Genomic DNA, 20,353 nt, shown 5'->3' with positions numbered 1-20,353 from the left:
CTAAGCACCTAAATATACAAAAGGCACTTAGTAAAAATGTACTGTATTTTAGAATAATTGAAATAATACACAAATGAGAGCTTGAGCAAGTAAAAATTTGACATGACAAGACGTTTCAGACAAGTTTTATACAAAGAGGGATTTATATATATAAATTCAGGGGATATAATGAAACATGACCTTTTAGGGAAATGCAAAATTGTGGTATGATTGCAATTTAGTACACCCTTTTTTCAATTAGTATTTGTAACAACTAATTTCTCATGTATTTTCATATGATTTAATGAAAACAATAAATACAAATATATGTACACACACACACACACACACACACACACATATATATATATATATATATTTAATACCACCGTTCATTTTTCAGTCTTCCCAAAGCCTCTTCCACATCTTTTTTCCCTAGGCTATAAATCAGGGGGTTTAACATGGGAATCACAAGAGTATAAAATACTGAGGTCATTTTGTCTTGATCTAAGGAATATGAAGAACTGGGCCTGAAATACATGAAGAGTATAGTTCCCTGGAAAATTGCAACAGCATTCAAGTGGGATGTGTGGGATGTGCAGGTGGAGAAAGCCTTCCATATCCCATCAGCAGACTGAATCTTTAAAACTGATAGGATGATATAACAATAAGAACAAGAACTCCTGAAATGGTATTCAGTTCAATGAAGCCAAAATGGTAAATAATACCAGTTCATTGACCTGTATATCAGAACATGAAAGGAGGAAAAGAGAAGGTAAGTCACAAAAGAAATGATTAATCTCATTTGACCCACAGAAACATAAGTGGAATGTTAATGTTGTATGTGTCAAACCATCCATCATTCCCACAAGGTAAACTCCAGCCATGAACATAGAGCACACCCTGCTGGACATGTTGACTGTATAGAGCAAGGGGTTACTAATGGTCTTGTACTTAATGTACCTTGTGCCTATTGGCCATCACTGCCAGCAGCAGACACTCAGCATCTGCAAAGACACAGAAGATGAAGAATTGCAGAGCACAGACAAAAAAGGGAATTGATTTGCTCTTGGCAAAGAGGTGCATCAGCATCTTGGGCCCAATTGCTGTAGAATAGCAGAGGTCACAGAAGGAGAGGTGGCTGAGGAAAAAGTACATGGGTGTGTGAAGCTGGGAATCCATTCTAATTAAAAAGATCATTCCAAGATTTGCCAGAATGTTAATGAGATAAACAACTAGAAATATGGTGAATAGGGTCCCTTTGATGTCAGAGTTAGTAGTTATTCCCAAGAAAATGAATTCAGTCAAGAAGGAGCAGTTTCCCCTTTCTATTCTTCTTTGTTCTTGACTAGACTGTTGAAAAAAATAATCAAGAAAATGGTATATGCATGTTTAACTCTCTGGACATTCACAAACTATTATCTGTAAATCAGGAAGTTATTTGTTTCTCTCAATTTTCTTCTTTATTCCCAGAATATTACCCAGATATGTGCCAAATAGCATTCTTAGCTATTTGATAATAATGAAAATTATCATTTATCAGAATTGAGAAACTTTGACCTACATGTGGATGCCATTTGTGCAATATGTATCTTCTCATGTTTCTTAATTTCTCTTGGCCTTCAATTCTTTGTATCAGGGACTTTAATTGGACTAATCTACTACTCCTAATTTGTTATGCTGAGAAGCCAGGCTCTGTTCACTGGACATGATCTTTACTACATGTCTATTGATGATACTATTTACTGTACCCTTGTTTGGTATGAGAGAGAGTAAAATGATGCAGCAGTGTAGTCTATGAGTTGTATAGAGACACTAACAGTGATTATTACAACTATGAATTAGAAGCCTATGAACTTATAGTGAATGAGACCATTCTGTGAATTTATGCATGATTCACTATATCAAGTTTCTGAACTCTTGTATAAAAAAACTGCTTTTGGCATTTCATGACATTCTGTAGAATGTCCAATACTCATTATTCCTTAATTTTATAACTTGATTTTATATTTTAAGCCAAATTAAAAATGAATTTGGGGACCAAATGTGGTTTTTGATTACTTAAATGTTATTATTTCTTTGGATTCTTTGGTAAGAAATATCTCTTTATTATGTTTAGAGTAATGTGGCTTGGTCAGGGATATTACCCTGCTCCTGAGATGCTTGTTTATTTTAAGTATTTTCTGTAATTATGTATCTAGTTTTGCAATTCCAGACCACAAGTCATGACATTTTATAACAAAGCACAAATAGAGATGGAACATTTGGCCATATGTACTGGATGCATTTGTCACTTTTTAAAATCACAGTATATACATAGTAGAATTATTTAATATCTGAAACTTAAGTCCATACATACATAATGCCATGATAATCATTCACACAATGTTAATCAGGTTGTGATTACTAGCATTTGCTACATCTTCTGTTTCAGTGATAGTATTCTGTGCATACACCATGATAAAAGAAACATAAGGTTCTGTCCCTTTCTTCATTATTTTTAGCCCAGTGCTATCATTAGACTGTATTTAATAGAAAACTAAGGGGCAGATTTTAAAAATTTATTATCAATATATAAAACACACAAGTCCATCTTGCTTTCCTCACACACTACATTGACAATAGATTTCTTATTCACCTCAATTCAGGAGGTTGTCCAAGGGTCTGATGAAAATCCATCAATGTTTTTAGAATGATTATTTGAAGCTTACCATAAATTTACTGATATAAGCCTTGAGAATCCAATAACTTAACATAATGCAAATTGGTCCTTTATTTGTCAGAGTGCCCTGAAATTCACTGGAAAATGCAGAAAGTTGAGGGTGGAATTGGGTTACCAATCTAGGCACTAGAGGAAATTGCATTTAAGATGTTCTATAATGGTGATGCAGTTTAAGAAAAGGACAAAATGAAAGTTATTGCCTATAAAGCTAACTTAAATGCTAATCTCCTAGGACCAGACCCAAGTAAAATTTTTCAGCTAACAATGGAGTCTGTAAAAGTTAAGACCCCTGGGCCCCCAAAGAAACTGCTAGACCTGGAGCAGTGTGCATATTGCAGGGAGGAGGGACATTGGAAATGGGAATGTCCCAGCTTAATGCCAAGGGAAACCAAAAGGACTCCAGCAATCCAGTGTCTGCAGCAGACAGGAGATAAGGACAGTGACCTGGAGTGATGGGGCTTGGGGGCACTTTCCACAGTTCAGGAAACCATCCCGATGACCCACAAAGGACCTTGGATCTCATTCCATGTGGGTAAGAAATTAGTAAATTACATGGTGGATAATGGAGCAACCTATTTAATTTTAAATCAGAAACTTAATTGCATCTCAAAGAAATCTGTCCCTGTTATGGGTGTAGCTGGAATTGCTAATGACCACTTCTTCCTGTAAACACTGCAATATCAAATTGGTGAAAGTCAATTAATGTACAAGTTCCTTTACATGCTGGAGTGCATCCTTCCTCTCTTAGGCTAAGATTTACTGTCTAAACTATGATCCTCTCTCTTTCTCACCTGGCAAAATACATTTACAGGTCTCAGCAATCCATGCTTGTGTTTTGCAAGCAGCAATATTGGGCCTGACAGCACTGAGAGATTTAGAGTGCCTGAAAACATCAAGCAACAAGTCCCAACTGAGGCATGGACCACAGACACCCAGGATGAGCCAGAGAGGCACAGGAATTCATGGTAAAATTGCAGACAAACATTGCTCCACAATGCTTAAAACAGTACCCAGTTAAGCAGAAGTCAGGGTAGGTATCTTGCCACTAATTAGGAGATTTTTAGAATAGGGTCTAATAAAACCCTGCCAATCAGTCTTTAACAGCCCCATCTTGCCAGTGCTAAACCAGGAACACAGGTTTACAGATTTGTGCAAGGTCTAAGAGCTATAAACCAAAGAGTGGAACACATACACCCCATGGTGCTTAATCTGTATACCCTCCTCATCAACATTTCTGATACATATACTTGTTTTACAGTTTATATTTAAAAGACACCTTTTATTGCATTCCATTGCATAAAGACACAAAAGCTTTATGCATTTGAATGGGAAGAATCTGATAAAATAGCAATATTTTTGGACTATGTTAACTCAAGGTTTCAAAAATGCCCCAACTGTTTTTCAACAAGCCTAGTCCAGAGATCTCCAGGGAGTGAAGCTCCAGGAAGGACTTTTTCTCCCATATGTAGACTATATCTTCATTTCTAGCAAGTTACAAGAAACCTCAGACATTAATACCATAACGATGCTGAATGGGCTAGCCAAAAAAGGACATAAAGTATCTGAAAAAAAAAAAGGCATGGATTACACAAACTCATGTCAAATACCTGAGATTTGAGCTCTCTAAAGGATAAAGAGCTCTGTTACCTAGTAGAAAGGAAGCCCTCTGGCTGGTATTCACACCAAAGAACAGAAAGGAACTCAGAACACATTTAGGTATGGCCAGCCACTGCTGAATGTGGATACAAAATTTTGGATTAATAGCCAGATTCCTATATTTAGGGATTGAAAAGGGAAATGAAAAGGATCCTTTAAAATGGACACCAGAATGTGCAATTGTTTTTCAAAGTCCAAAGGACAAACTGATATCAGCTCCAGTCTTGGTGCTTGTTCTGGTTTGCTAATGCTGTCATCATGCAAAATAGCAAAAATTTATAGGCTTTTATAAAGGGGGCTTATTTGGTTACAAATTTACAGTCTGAAGGCCATGAAAATATCCAGATTAAGGCACCAACACAAGTATACCTTCACCAAAGGAAGGCCAATGGCATCTGGAAAACCTCTGTTAGCTGGAATGGCACATGGCTGGCATCTGCTGATCCCACCTACAACTCCTCTCTCAGCTCCTGTGCTTTCTTTAAAATATTCCTCTTGGGGCATTTTGTCCTCTCTTAGCTTCTCCAGAGCAAACACTGGGCTAGCATCTCCAAAGTGTCAGCAAAAGTCTACTTTCAGTGGCCGTCTCCAAAATGTCCATCTCAGCTGCTCTGAGATACTTCTGTTTAGGAACTCTTTTACAGGACTCCAGTGATAAAATCAAGACCCACCCTGAAAGGTCAGTGTTCATATCTCCAAGGAAATAATTCAAACATTTCACTCACATTTGATTGAGTCAAATCTCCATGTAAACATTCAAAGGATTCCAACCTAATCAACACTAATACCTCTGTCCCCACAAGATTACATTAAAAAATATGGCTTTTGATGGTACATAATATATCGAAACTAGCATAGTGCTTCCTGAACCTATGAAAGAATTTGACCTGTTTGTTCATGAAAAGCAGGGCATTGCCTTAGGGGTACTTGTGCAACCTTCTGGAGGAAGTATAGAACCAGTGGCTTATTTCTCAAAACAGTTGGACACTGTGGCCCAAGGATGGCCTGCTTGTCTAAGAGCAGTGGCAGCCATTTGCAAACTCTTTCAGGAAGCAGAAAAGTTTACTTTAGGCTCCCCAACCCATGTTTTTATTCCTTAATATTTCATTACTATATTAGAACCAAAAGGTGGACAATGTCTCACCATGGGGAAGTTGAGCCACTCTAATGTGATGATGCTGGTCAACCCAAATGTCATCCTAAAGACTATAGATGAACCCCAGAAAGTAAGAATGGGGTCTGAATGGACCTGCTGAAAACATGATTGTGTTCAGCTGTTAGATGAAGTCTATTCAAGCTGACCAGGGCCGACAGATGTGCTGCTTAATTATGGGAGTATTACAGGGACCAGGGTAAATGAACAGTGGGATATTTAGTGGTCACACTCACAGAAATACTGGAGGAAAATCCTCTCCTGCCAGGAATTGCAGCATAGAGGGTAGAGCTAGTTGCTCTCTTGAGAGCTCTGCAATTGATTGCAGGACAGAGAGTCACCATGTATACAGACTTGAGGTATGCCTTCACTATTCTACATGCTCACAGAATGATTTGGAAGGAGCATGGTCTGTTAACTGTAGACATAAAACATGTAGATCTAAATTTGGAATTGCTAGATGCAGTGATGCATCCCAGAGAATTACCCATTGTCCACTGCAAAGGGCACCAATCCACAAAAACTAAAGAGGTTATGGGTGATAGACTGGCAGACAAAGTGGCAAAAGGAGACAGCCAGGCAAGAGCTAGGAAGTATTGCTGTTGTTCTTGATCCTAATCTAAAGCTCAACCTATTGTCATAGAGTGATCAGAATCTTGAACTCAAGATTTGAAAAGCCCCAGTACACAGATAAAGACTTAGCAAGGGCAAAGGAACGGGGATTTACTACATTAACAAATCAAAGCTGGCTTAGGAGGGGAGAGGACAAGGAAGACTATCAAATATTATTTATTTATGAAAATTTTTTGAAGTCTGTTGTACCGTATTTTCATGAAATGACTCATTATGTATGAGAAACTCTCTTCCAATGGATAAGCTGGTTCTGGTATGTCCTAACTTATGCCAAACCATACAAAATACAATGAGTCAGTGCATAACCTGTGCCAGAGTTAATCACTGAACCTACTCCAAAGTTCCTGTGTTAACTAAAGGACTACAATATAGAGGCTTAGGTGGTGGGGAAGACTGGCTAATAGATTTTATAGTAATGCCTAAAGTCCCTGGAAACTTGAAGTGTCTGCTTGTATTTGTGGACACCTTTTCTTGGTGGGTAGAAACTCTTCCTTGTTGAACTGAGGAAATATGAGAAGTTATTAAATGGTTACTTAAAGAAATGTATCTTAGGTTTGGACTCCCACTTTCTATTCAAAGAAAGAATGGACCAAATTTCATATCAAAGATTGTAAAAGATGTCTCAGGACTCCTAGGTATCAACTACTGGCTATATTCCACCTACAGGCCAGAAGCCACAGGAAAAACAGAATGCATGAATCAAACTTTAAAAGAAAGCCTTGCACAAATCTGCTTGGAAAATCATTTAAAATGGGTAAAGCTCTGCCTACTGTCCTCCTAAGGAAACAAGTAGTGCCACAGAGTGGGCTGGGTTTGAGCCCTTATGAAATGACATTTGGAAAGCCATTTCTAAATGTTGAATATACAGGCAACAATGCATCCCAGTTCAGAATTAGCTGCAATTCAATAAACTAATAATTATGACACTAATCATTTTAAATTCCCCACTGATACCCCCTTATGCCATTACCAGCCTGTAGATTGGGTCTGGCTCTGTACTTGGAAGGACCAACATTCCCAGGCTCAACTAAATCCCAAATGGATTGGACCTTACTTGGCATTACATTTTACTTTTTCTTCTCTAAAGTTGTAGGGAATAAAACCTTGGATTAACCACACCAGGGTCAAAGCACAACTGTTCCAGAATGGAGACTCACCTCCCATTAGCTGGAAAGCCACAGTGACAGAGGACTCCCTTAATGATCCAGAACAGAAGTACACCTGTGAACCTATGAATGGCCTAAAATATTTGGTTAAAAATAAGTCTCTCTAGACAGATTAGTTAAATGTTCTTTGCCTTCTATTATTCCATGATCCTATTGTGCCCTTTAGTAACCAACCAAGGAAATAATCTTTTTTTGCAATGGTCCCATTCATATGTTGCTTCCATGAACCAGTCTAACTGCTGGATTTGTGGCCAGCTGCCTATCTCTATTGTCTCTGGTCTGCCATGGTGCATACCTATCTCCCTTTCAGGGTTCAGACTGGATAGCTTTCAAGTCTTTAATAAACTAACTGCAGAAACAATCTAATATGTCAAATTCCAACACTATCACCAGGGCTGATCCTAGTCATGGCCAGTAAACTTAAACCAGCAGGACCACACCTTGTTTACTCTGAAAAAAAAAAAAAAAACACCAATGAAGCAGCAATGCATTATTCCCAACAATTAGGTAAAAAGAGAGAATATTTTACTGAAAGAATAAAAGATGGACATGTTCAACTCTGGGACAGTATAGTTTGGCTTACACTGGGATATGGAAGGCTGACTGAGAAGGCTCCACTTTGTTGGGAACAGAAAAATCATTCCCTGCTGCACATTCCATCCTAAGAATGCAAAATGGAACAGTTGCACCTAAAATTGTAAACAAAATATCACTCTATTAGCTAGTGATCAGTATATTACTGATTGGAATCTTAGATCTACAAAATATTGGTTCACCCCTAAAGGAACCTAATGGATCTGTGGATCTAATCTGTGGCCCTGGCTCTCAGCTGGATGGATAGTATGATAAACTCTGCAGTTACCTTGGGCACAAGGAACAATTCATAGCAAGCTGCCTTATATAGCAGCCAATTTACACATGCTACAAGCTCCTTGGATTCACTCTCTTTTCCATTGGTAGGATCATGTAGCTGGAGTTTTCATCCCATCTATAGGAGTTGAAGATATAGTGGTCAAAGTAGATGCATTTAACACATTTGTTGTCCAGGCATTAAGCAACAGCTATCACAGTAGAACTCTAGTAAAGGTAGAAATGGATTTAATGTGCAAGGCAGTACTACAGAATAGAATGGCTCTTGATATACTCACTACCTCACAAGGGGGGCCTGTGCCATAGTCAAAAAGAATGCTGTACCTATATGATAATTCTAAATTTTCTGATCTATTCAGTTGGCTAACTTCAGGAATAGGGTCATGGTTACAGACACTTCTTCAAACCATGCTTATAGTCTTCCTGATTGTTATATATACTCTTGTCCGAATTAAAAGAAATTAGATTCTAAATACTCAAATCATAACTCAAATATATGCAAAACTCTTTTTGTCTTCTAGAACTCCAGCTAAGAATGACCCATTCTACATCAAAAGAGATTGACAATATCTGCAAGTTATGAGTCAGAAATTTCACCAGATGACCCCTTGATTACTCTGCCCCAATTTCAGCAAGAAGTAGCCAAAATGAATGATGGCCCATTTCCCAACATTGGAAATAAACATCATTTTATGAGGAAACTTTAAGAATAACTTCTTAAATATAACAAGCAGAAAATTGTAAATTATCCTTAAAATGTAACATAAAAGCAATTTTTAAGTGTAGCATTAAAACAGGAAGTAAACAGAGATGAAAACTTTTAGTCTTGCAGAGTGAAATGTACATATAAGGTCTGCAGCAGTATGTAAGTGTAAAGACTGCACACAAACATTAATAAGCTTTATTGTATTGACCCAAACATCCCAGGTATGAATAATCCTTTTGTTTATCTTCCTGGCCTGGGAGGCAACTTTCCCATCATAAATGCCCGAGACAGTATGAAAAATTAGTGCAATTCTCCTGTTACATGTTAACTAAGATGATTAACTCTCTTTGTCTCAAATGGATTTAGTCAATTAAAGAATCACTTTGGGGAGATTGCCCCAAACCTCCCAGATATATATAAGCCTTTAGTCTATCTTCCTAGACTGGAAGACAACTTTCCCATATGAAACAGAATGTAAATACTAAAGAAAGTAAGATAAACTACTAAAATTCTCCAGACTTCTGTAACATGTTAACTAAAATGATTAATTATTTTTGTCTCTGATAGGTATAAAAACCAACTGAAGAAACACTTCAGGGAGGCTGATTTGGGAAAGCTTCCCCCCTGTCCTCCTGCTGGTGTAAATAAACCCTCTTTTCCTCTTCAGCCTGCTTTGGTGTAACTTCTTTTGCCTGCACCAAGTGATGGACCCAGATTTTGGAAGTGTCTCTTCTACAGTTTTGTCCCCCAGTGTGAGGCACAACTTGTAAATGATGTGTTGCTCAGTGGATTCTTTGAACTCCAATGTAAGGTATTCTTGAAACTCAGATCTATGGTCAATGGAGACACTTTTCTCCCAGAGCTGGACAAGCGAGTTTCTTGCCCTTGGTATCCAGCACCCCAATGGCAGCTGGCTGCAGAGGAAAACTGGTTTGGTGAGTGAGTGTGGATGTTTTGTGTGCATGTACAGGCCTTGGTCTTGTTTCTCTGGTTCTTGGTCTTCTCTTCTTTTTGTTTGTGGTCCCTGATTTTTTCTTCTTCAGTGATATGTTAACTCCTGCTGGAGCTGTCAGCAGGAGACTGCACTTGGTTTGGGTGCTTGGAGGCCATGAATTTGCAAAAGATGATTTTGGAGGGTGCAGCCCCAGGCATGGAGGAATAGTCACTGAGACTTGGTTTGGAAGGAGCAACCCCTAACATTAATGGAGACTGATTTGGGAAATCTTCCCCTGTCCTCCTGCCAGCATAAACACTCTTTTTCTCTTTAGCCTGGTTCAGGTGACTTCTATTAGCCATGCTGAGTGATGAACCCAGATTTGCAAAGTGTCCCTTCTACAAAAGTAGGTGGATTGTTTTAAGCTGAAGGTTTTAGAATTTTTAGTGTCCATTATAAAAAAGATGATAAATGTTTTCTACCCACATCTATTAGAGGATCTGCTTCTAGTTCTCAGTGGGTGTCTTTACTTCACCAAGGCAGTCAGAGTTGATGGAGCTTTCTTAACAGTGATTCCAGGAGCCACAATTGTCTTTTATCTCCTTGGAGAAGGTGCCACCAGTGACCATTCTTTAACAGAAGCTACTCTAGGAATTCAATCAGGTACCATTTGAGAACTCTTTGTGACAGTCTAGGTCTAGACTACTGAACTGAGGCAAACTCCATGGCATCTAAGGGACAAAATGATTAACTGTATTTCCCAAAGCATCTAATTTATATTTGGGGATTGATTTCTATGAAAATGGAATGTTGAAGAACTAGGAACTAAATATCTTGCAGTCAAATTAATGTGAATAATATCTATTTAGTTATGTATTAATTCTACTGTAAATAGTACTTTCATTATGTCACTTTCTGTTGATGGGTTTTTCTCCTCTTCTGCCTCAAGGAATACAATTAGCATGGTTATTGTCTAAAGGTTTGTTTTGAAGAAAAATAAAAGGGGGATGAGTCTCACAAGGAAAAACCCTCATGCAATAAAATTATTTTAAACTTTTATTTTTACTCTTGTATTCTTGTTGAGAAAAGATGTGGAAGGCAACTACTGGGAAAAAATCAAACAGTAGTTAAATGCGAAACTCTTTTCTTAGCTTAGAATATATCTCCAGATTTCCAGATATAGACACTTTTTATAAACACAGAAGCTTATAGTGCATGTGATGGGTAATGGGATTATATAAAGACAATTCTCTTTGGTGGAGCTTAAGTATCTTTGTAGCAAAACTTCCTATTTTGAGTGTAATAAGATTGTCCCCTAGTGACTTTAAATTTAAGGATGGATGTTGAGCTATATGGCACAATGCCATTTATGTAAAGTATAAATGTATGCACATGGAAAAGAAAAAAATATTTTGTAAGAATACAATAACAATATTCACATTAAATATATCAGGGTTTAGCAGAAGGGATGGATAAAGAAATAAAGTTAAAATGGAATAAGATAAAAATCTAAAAAGAGGTGTACTTTGCTAGGCCCACTGATGATGATATGCCATGAGCAGAGGAGCACAACTATTCTAAACCTCTCTCCTAAGGTCCAAGAACATTTGAAAAGACATACATATTCAGTAGGCAGATAATACACTCCTAAATTCAGTTATGCAACTACATATAAGTTATTAAAATGTAAAAAAAATCTTCATGAGAGGATTATTCAGTATGGCAAAATACTGGAATCAAAATAAATCTGCATCTCAGAAGTGTATTAAGTAAAATATCGAGATATATATTTCATAAAATGTAGCCTGTAAAATTTAGTTTATATGTATTACATAGAAATTAAGAGCAGGCTTCTGAGAAGAAAAATAAAAATATTAAACAAAAAGTTACTTTTCAATGGGTTCTTCAAAAAATTATTAAGGTTTATTTGCACATAAATTGCACAGACTGTAAGAGTGTACATGGATGAGATTTGACAAATGAAAACACCTGATTGACTACTGCCCCAATCAAGAGAACATTTCTATCACCCCAGAAAGTTTTCTTGGTGGTCAATACCCCACATTATATCCAGGCCACAATTCATATGATTTTTATCAACAGAGGTTAATTTTACCTATCCTAGAATATGATATAAATAGAATAATATAGTATGTTTTTGTCTGGTTTCTTTTCCTTGACTTAATGCTATTGAAATTCGTCACTGCTGTTGGACACATTAGTAGTTGATTCAATTTCATTGATGAATAGAATTAATTTTATGAATATACCACAGTTTTTAAAATATATTTTTCTGTTTATATGGAGTTGGAATATTTGAAGTTCAGATTACTATGAATAAAACCTTCATGAACATTAATACACAAATATGCTTTCATTTCTCTTGGTTAAGATTCAAAAAGGAGATTACTGAGACATATGCTAGACATATGGTAACTTTATTAGAGACTGCCAAGTTGTTTTCTGAAGTGGCTCTACCATTTTCCACTCGAATCAACCATGTTTGATGATTCCAGAAGGAGAAAATAGTAATTGGTATTTGGTAATATCATTTTTTTCCAAATTTTAGCTAATCTAGTGAGTAGAAAGTGATATTTCATTTTCACTGTCATGGCATTTCTCTGATGACATTGGAATCTATGGCTTTTCATGCTTTTTCATTGGTCATTCATATTTCTTTCCTGTGAAATGTCATTTAACATATTTTATATCTTTTATATTATTTGTTTCTATTTTGCTATTGAGTGGTAGGAAGATTTATATAAATCTGGACATGATTTCAGCTGTTTTGGGCTCTTAGCTGATGATTTTTGAACATATGTATGTATCTGTTTTAGATGCTTCAATTCTGTTCCATTGATCTATTTATCTATCTTTATAAAATATTGTTTATCTTCATTACTGTAGCTTTATAGTAAGTCTTGAAATCATCATTGTAAATTCTTCAACTTTGTTCTTTTATAAGCTTGTTTTGTCTAAACTTAATGTTTTTAATCTACTGTATGGAAGCAGACATCAAGTCAGACAGGGGGGGACTTGCTTGTGCACCATGAGACTCAGTCTGCTCTAAGAAGAGTCACAGATTCAAATCAAAAGTCACAGATTTAAATCAAAAGTCACAGAATCAAATCAAAAGTCACAGTTTCAAACCAAAAGTCACAGAAGAGTCACAGATTTAAAATCAAAGTTATCTGATTTTTTTTTTTAAATTTGATCCCTAACTTATCATTGATTCTTCTTAAATGTTGTAGCTTGGTCTAAACCCTATAAGTGAAATTAGGGATGAACCACTTGGATGCTTAAGATAAAATAGTAAACTTCAAAAGCCTGTTAATGACCCATAAAGTTTCAATATCTTAAAGCCAGAATGGCTTCCTGTTCCATATGGAAAATTTGGATTCTTTGAGAAAATCAGTTCAAAACAATAAAGAAACCATGAAATATTTAGAAGAAATTCATTACTGAGTTCATGTGGGGCATCAAACTTGAGAACTTTTAGTAATAACTGTGGGTCAAGTTTATGCAACCTAGTCATAAGGTCCTTTTGTAACTATTGCAATTTAAGAATTAATGCAAGTATAATCCAGTCCATTAGCTAAAAGCTTTTGGTTCATCAAGTCATTAGGTGCATATACGTTGAAAATACATAATCAAAAGAAATATGAAGGTTCTAATTTGGGGAAGAAGTTTATGTATGTTCAAATAAAGGGTTTACATATAGGATACCAGCATTTTTCTGGAACTATTCATTGCTATAAATATGAAGAGAAAATGTGATTTGTGACTACTACAGATGATGGCACTGTTCAGTAAAATCTGGAATATTTTAGATTTTCTACAGAAAAGAAGGAAATATTTGAGGACCATTCATATTGTAACTATGATATCAGATAGCTGATATCACATATCTATTATAGTCATATTCAATTTTATCATCACACAGACAAAAATGATACAATAGCATATTATAGTATCCTATCATGAAAAATTAAAAAAAGAAAGCACTGTTTGAAAAATCACGATTCTTAGCAGAGTTTTCACAAATTATTTGTATATATGTAAAAACTCACCCAAGAACATTTTGTTATACTGCAAAAGAGCACTTACACATTAAATTGAGAAATAAAAATTATTAACATATCAGATTAAAAGCACAAGACTGTTTACTACAGCTGTCATTTTTTAATATTGGCAAAAAGAAAAAAAAATGAACACAACTAAAGGTCTATAAATCAAGGAATGGTCAAATACAAATTCATTGATCTATACTCCACAATTAATGATTTTATTAAAAATGAAAACAAATATTTAATATTTATTTGCCAAAAAGTTAATGAATGCTCAAGTAACTAAAGCTAGTTTAGGAAAATTGATGAAGTATGCTTTTATAAAGTGCATTCAATATGGATAATATTGGAGAATATTATCAATATTATTTTACTTTTCTTGTGGTTTGTGAAAAAATGATGAGAATGGTAGACTTTGAGAAAGAAAAAATGCATGACCAGGAGAGAGTGCCAAAGAACACGTACTGCTCCATGGCAGGTCATCTCCTGTACTATGGGATATAGTGCTGTGGGCCCAGCTTCCAGCAGAACCTGCCATCCTGGCATGTCATCCATCACAGGGAGAAATCTGCCCCCTGGGCCTGAGAGACCCCAATGTTTCCAAAATTGAAGTTACAAGCCAAATGTCTTCCCACAAAGAATCTTTTGTGGCAAAATGCAATCCCATTAACAGGAAAACTGACACAGTGGAACAGGCTGAACTGAAACCTGTGGTAGAAGAGATAGGCAAATAGGAATTTGCATAACCCCAACCAAAGCTGAAAAACAGCAAACATGTCCAATGCCCCAGGAAGAAGAGGAGGAGTCTGGGTACCATGCTGCCACTTCCCCTGCAAGGACACCACACCATGGAGAAGATGGAAGAGTTTGTATATAGGACCTGGGAGGGACATTGGAGGATCATCCTATGTGATGTGCTCCCCTAATGGCTGAAGGACAAAGACTAAATGCTACATGGCCACAGACCACCCAAACCATCCTTTCTGGCTTGTACAAGATCATATTCTGCATCCATACAGAAACTGACATCATATGGACCCATCTGCTTGGTTCTGTGCTGTTTCTCTTTTTGGGACTCTTGAGTATGCTCAGAACAAAGTGCACTTCATGACCTCTCTACAGAAGAAGGTGGTTTAGGGGATGTTCTTTTTGGGTGCTGTGCTCTGTGTTAGTTTCTTCTGGCTCTTTCACACCTCTATTGTCTTTCAGAGAAAGTCTCTTGGACTTCTTTCCAAACTGAACTATTCAGGGATGCTCTACTGATTATGGGGAACCTTATCCCCTGCCTCTTTTACTCCTTCTACTCCTCACCAAAGCCACAGCTCATCTACATCTCCATTGTCTGTGTCCTAGGGATTTCTGTCATCATTGTGGTGCACTGGAGCATGAGATATCCTGGAATTTGGCTTGAATGGTGGTGTGCCCACCATGCACTTTATTTTTGCTAAGGGCTTTGTCAAAGCCACCATGGGGGCAGATGTACTAGGTCTTCCTCATGACTGCAATGTACATCACCAGAGCTGTACTTTACACTGTACAGATTACTGAGTGCTTCTTCCTGGAAAGCTTGATATATAGTTCCAGTCTAATCAGGTTTTCCACTTCCTAGTGGGGGCAGCTCCCTTTGCACACTTCTACAGGGTCTCCAATCTTCAGGAATTCTGCTATGTCCTAGAAAGGGGCTGTACTGATGATGCACTTCTCTGAGATTACTACCAGATGGGTGGCAAGGAACATCCCAAGTGTTTTTTTTTTTTAAATTCAATTTTATTGAGACATATTCACATTCCATACAATCATCCAAAGTGTACAATCAATTTTTCATAGTACCACCATATAGTTGTGCATTCATCAATACCATCTATTTTTGAATGTTTCCATTGTACCAGAAAAAGTGAAAATAGAATAAAAAACAAAAGTAAAAAAGAACACCCAAACCATCCCCTGCTCTCATGCTATTTTTCCCTTAGTCTTTGTCCCCATTTTTCTCCTCATTCATCCATACACTGGATGAAGGGAGTCCAATCCACAAGGCTTTCACAATCACACTGTCACCTCATGTAAGATACATTACTCTACAATTGTTTTCAAGAGTCAAGGCTACTGGGTTGCAGTTTGATAGTTTCAGGTCTTTTCTTCTAGCTATTCCAATACATTCAAACCTAAAAAGGGTTATCTATATAATGTGTAAGAATGCCCACCATAGTGATCTCTTATCTCCATTTGGAATCTCTCAGCCAGAGGTTTTATTTTGTTTCATTTTGCATCCCCTTTTTCATCAAGAAGATGTTCTTAATCCTATGATATCAGGTCCAGATTCATTCTCAGGAATCATACACTGCCTTGCCAGGGAGATTTACACCACTGGGAGTCAAGTCCCACATAGGGGAGAGTGCATTGAATTCACCTGGTTTGTTGGATTAGTCAGGGAGAGAGGACACAACTAAGAAACCAAAAGATACTCAGGGGGAGAAGCTTAGGCACAATTATAAGCAGACGTAGCCTCTCCTTTGTGGTAATGAGATTCTTAAGGGCAAGTCCCATGACAGAGAGCTCAGCCCATCAAACTGTCAGTCCTCAATGTATGTGAGAAAATCAGCAACTATCCAGGTGAGGAAGCCTAACACCTCTGCATTTTCTCCCAGCTCCTCAGGAGGGCCTTGTGTATATATTTTTTTATTTTCTGTCCAAATTACACTGGGATATGTTGTTATTTCACAAGAACTTATGCAAACCTATCAGGTCTCACTTCCTATTAAAATTTCCATGAAATTATGGTATTTGAACAAACTGTATGAATTAAGTTGTTCAGGAAACATTGATCTTGCACCAACTAAACATCACTTCCCTTCCTCTTACATGGAAATTGAAGTTTTAAAATGAAGCCAGTATTATTGTCCTTTAACCTTTGGCCTGTTTTGCCCTAGTCCTAACCACATCTAATTCATTCATATCTAGTTGAATGCTGGACACTTTTTCAGCTTTTTTAGCAGTGCTAATACTGACATTCATATCTGCTGAGTTCTAGCTCTGAGTTTCAAGCATCACACAGACACCCAAAGTTCCAGGGCTTGATCAGGTTATACACAAAGGGACCAGTATCTCAGAATCTTTAGATAGCCATTACAATTCAGGAATAGATGTAACTGCTTGTAAGAGCTTAGAATCGAGGGACCATTAAAATAAGCATTCCCCTGATAAGCTGTGCTCTAAGATTCAATTATGAGTTTACACATTGTAGTTAGTCCATATTGGTGAAGCATTATAGTGTTTGCCTTTGTTTCTGGTGTACTTCACTCAAAATGCACTCTCCAGGTTCCATTCACATTATTGCATGTCTCACAGATTTACTCTTGCTCAATATTCCATTGTATGTATGCACAATAGTTCACCATCTTGTTCCTCAGTTGAGGTACCCTTAGGACACCTCCTACCCACTGAAATCCATACATACTCTCTTCTTAAACACCAATGTGCAAATGTCCATGCATGTCCCTGCTCTCAGATCCTAAAAGGAGGTGACCTCTAATGATGTTGCAGGACCTTTACACACCTACATATTTAGCTTCCTGTGGAACCACCCCACTGTCCTCCAAGGAGGCTATACCATTCTGCCTCCTAACCAAAAGTAAATATGTACATCCCACTCTCCATGTTTTCTCCAGCACTTTTATCCCTGTTAATATTTTCATACAATTTTATAGAGCTATATTCACACACTCTGTGATTATCCACAGTGTACAATCAGTTGTTCATGGTTTCAACATAGAGTCGAGCATTTATCACCCAGTCAGCACTTGGACATATTGATTACTATGAAAACAGTTTTTTTTAGTGGGTAATAAAAAGATAATAAAAAGAAAAAGAAAATATCATACACTACATTATATAGTAGGGTCAGACAACAACACCACTACCAAGATTCCCATATGCCTCCCTTATATCCTCCTCTCCTAAACATTTAGTTTTGGTATATTGTCTTTGTTACATTTAATGGAAGCATATCACAATGTTACTGTTGATGATAGACTTCAGTTGGCTTTGATTATATTTTCCACAATACCATCCCCTTCCCAACACTATGCCTGGTTGACATTCATTTGTTCTCTGAAATGAAATAACAGTTTTGTTTGTACATTTAGTCACAATCATTGACCACTTCAGTTTTAGTTAGTTAAGTTAAACAGTCCTAGTCTTTATCTTCTATCTTTACCTCAGGTGTCATTTATGCCCCTACACCACATCTTTCAGCTTTACTCAAGTACATCTTTGTTCAGTGTAGTTACAATATTGTGCTACCATCACACAGTATCACACTATTTCTTCATCTATACAATTAATTCCCTGCTGAACATTCTATAGTACCCACTTTCTATCTCCTGGTAGCCTGTGTTATCAGCTTTTAACTCTCAAAATTTAGTCGTTAATGTTAGTTCATATTAGTGAAACCATACAGTAATTGTCTTTTTGTTTCTGGCTAATTTCACTCAACATAATGTCCTCAAGGTTCATCCATGTTATTATATGTTCAATGTCTTTGTTCTGTCATATAACTATGTGATCTTCCTTTGTGTGTATGTACTGCAGTTTGTTTATCCACTCATCTTTTGTTGAACATTTGGGCTGTTTCCATCTCTTGACTATTGCAAATCATGCCATGATAAACATCTGTTTACAAATGTCCATTTGTGTCTTAACCTTCAGTTCATCTGAGTATATACCTATCAATGGAATAGCTTGGTCATATGTCAAAACTATACTTAGATTCCTGAGGAACTGCCACACTGTCTTCCAGAGTGGTTGCAACACTCTATGTTCCCACCAACAGTGAATACATTTGCCTCTTTCTTCACAACCTCTCCAGTACTTTTAATTTTCTGTTTTTTGGATAATGGCCATTCTGGCAGGTTTGGGATGATATCTCATTGTGGTTTTTATTAGCATTTCCCTAATAGCCAGAGAAGTTGAGCATTTTTTCATATGTTTTTGAGCCATTTGTATTTCCTCTTTAGAAAATTATATGTCCATGTCTTTTGACCATTTTTAATTGGGTTGTTTGTCTTTCTGTGTTAAGGTGTAGGATTTCTTTACATATTTGGGATATTGAATGCTTATCTTATATGTGGTTTCCAAATATTGTCATTCATTTTCTAGGCTGCTTTTTTACCTTTCTGACAAAGTCATTAGATGTAAAAAAGTGCTTAATTTTGAGGAGATACCATTTGTCAATTTGTTCTTTGGTTGCTTGTGCTTTGGGTGTAAGGTATAGGAAACCACAACCTATCACAACATCTTTCAGAAATTGTCCTACATTTTCTTCTAAGAGTCATATGGTCTTAGTGCTAATGTGTAGGTCTTTTATGGATTTTGAGTTAATTTTTGTATGTGGTGTGAGAAAGGGGTTGTCTTTCATTCTTTTGGAGATGGATACCCAGTTTTCCAAATACTATTTATTGAAAAGGCTGCTCTGTCCCAGTTGCTTTGGCTTCACTGTCTTATCAAAGATCAATTGTTCATAGATGTGAAATTCTATTTCTGAACACTCAATTCAATTCCATTGATTGGTATATCTATTGTTATGCCAGTACCACGCTGTTTTGAGAATTGTAGCTTTGTAATATGCTTCAAAGTCAGGTAGTGTGAAACTTCCAACTTTGTTAGTCTTTCTCAAGATATTTTTTGCTATTTAGGACACTTTTCCCTTCCAAATAAATTTGGTTATTGATTTTTCTATTTCTGCAAATAAGTTGTTGGGATTTTAATTGTCATTGCACTGAATATATAAATCAGTTTAGGTAGAATTGACATGTTAATTATATTTAGTCTTTTCCATGAACACAGTATGTTCTTTCATTTTTTATAGTCATGTTCAATTTTTTTTAGCAGAGTCTTGTAGTTTTCTTTGCATAGGTCTTTTGTGGCCCTGTTTTTATTCCTGAACACTTGATTCTTTTTGTTGCTATTGTAAATAGACTTTTATACTTGATTTCTTTCTCTTGTTGCACATTACTCATGTATAAGAACACTATAAATTTTTAGACACTGATCTTGTAGCATGCCACTTTGCTGTTTTCATTGATTGGTTCTAATAGCTTTGCTGTAGATTTTTCTGGATTTTCTAGATATAGAATGATGTCATTTGCAAAGAGTGAAAGTTTTACTTCCTTTCCAAGTTGGATACCTTTTATTTGTTTTTCAAACCTAATTGATCTAGCTAGAATGCCCAATGCAGTGTTGAATAACAATGGTGACAGTGGGCATCCCTGTCTTGTTCCTGATATTAGAGGGAAATCTTTCAGTCTCTCCTGATTGAATACAATGGTAGCTATGGGTTTTTCAAATATTGCCTTTATCATATTGAGAAAAGTCCCTTCTGTTTGTATACTTTGATGTGTTTTCATCATGAAAGGATATTGAGTTTTGTCAAGTGCCTTTTCTGCATTGATCAAGATGATTATGTGGTTCTT

The 20,353-nt window shown here is 36.6% G+C and overlaps 2 pseudogenes; one reads left to right on the top strand and one right to left on the bottom strand.

Annotated features, from left to right (window-relative positions):
- Positions 1-358: 358 nt before the first annotated feature.
- LOC119505126 lies at positions 359-14,441 on the bottom strand (annotated as a pseudogene).
- Positions 14,442-14,509: 68 nt separating this feature from the next.
- On the top strand, positions 14,510-15,593 carry LOC119505694 (annotated as a pseudogene).
- The last annotated feature ends 4,760 nt before the right edge of the window (positions 15,594-20,353 follow it).

This window comes from Choloepus didactylus, chromosome 10 (genome assembly GCF_015220235.1).
Source record: "Choloepus didactylus isolate mChoDid1 chromosome 10, mChoDid1.pri, whole genome shotgun sequence".
Lineage (NCBI taxonomy): Eukaryota > Metazoa > Chordata > Mammalia > Pilosa > Megalonychidae > Choloepus > Choloepus didactylus.
Note: the sequence above shows the minus strand (reverse complement) of the source record. Positions and strands in the feature narration are given on the sequence as shown.